The sequence below is a fragment of the Etheostoma spectabile genome, chromosome 23, assembly GCF_008692095.1.
Source record: "Etheostoma spectabile isolate EspeVRDwgs_2016 chromosome 23, UIUC_Espe_1.0, whole genome shotgun sequence".
Taxonomy (NCBI): Eukaryota; Metazoa; Chordata; class Actinopteri; order Perciformes; family Percidae; genus Etheostoma; species Etheostoma spectabile.
Genome location: NC_045755.1, coordinates 19,674,233 through 19,674,522, shown reverse-complemented (window position 1 = coordinate 19,674,522; position 290 = coordinate 19,674,233). Strand labels below are relative to the sequence as shown.

Sequence of the window (290 nt, the reverse complement as noted above, 5' to 3'; positions counted from 1 at the left end):
TATAGAAATAAAGTGGATTGGATTGGTAGAAGTTTGCAAAAGCAAAACATCAAGTCTCCCAAAAGCATGTTGGGAAAATGTGTTCTGGTCTGATGAAACCAAGGTTGAGCTTTTTGGCCGTAATTGCAAAAGATATCTTTGGCGAAAAAAACCAACAACCAAAGAACATCGTCCCCACGGTGAAGCATGGTGGTGGAGGCAGCATCATGCTTTGGGGCTGGTTTTCTTGAGCTGGAACCGGGGCCTTAGTCAGGGCGGGGGTAATTATGAACAGTTCCAAATAACAGGCA

The 290-nt window shown here is 44.5% G+C and overlaps 1 protein-coding gene across 1 annotated transcript in view; it reads right to left on the bottom strand.

Annotated features, from left to right (window-relative positions):
- LOC116673112 (thyrotropin-releasing hormone-degrading ectoenzyme) overlaps positions 1-290 on the bottom strand; it is a 230,640-nt gene that overhangs the window by 72,505 nt on the left and 157,845 nt on the right. The gene's annotated exons all lie outside the window — the stretch shown is intronic.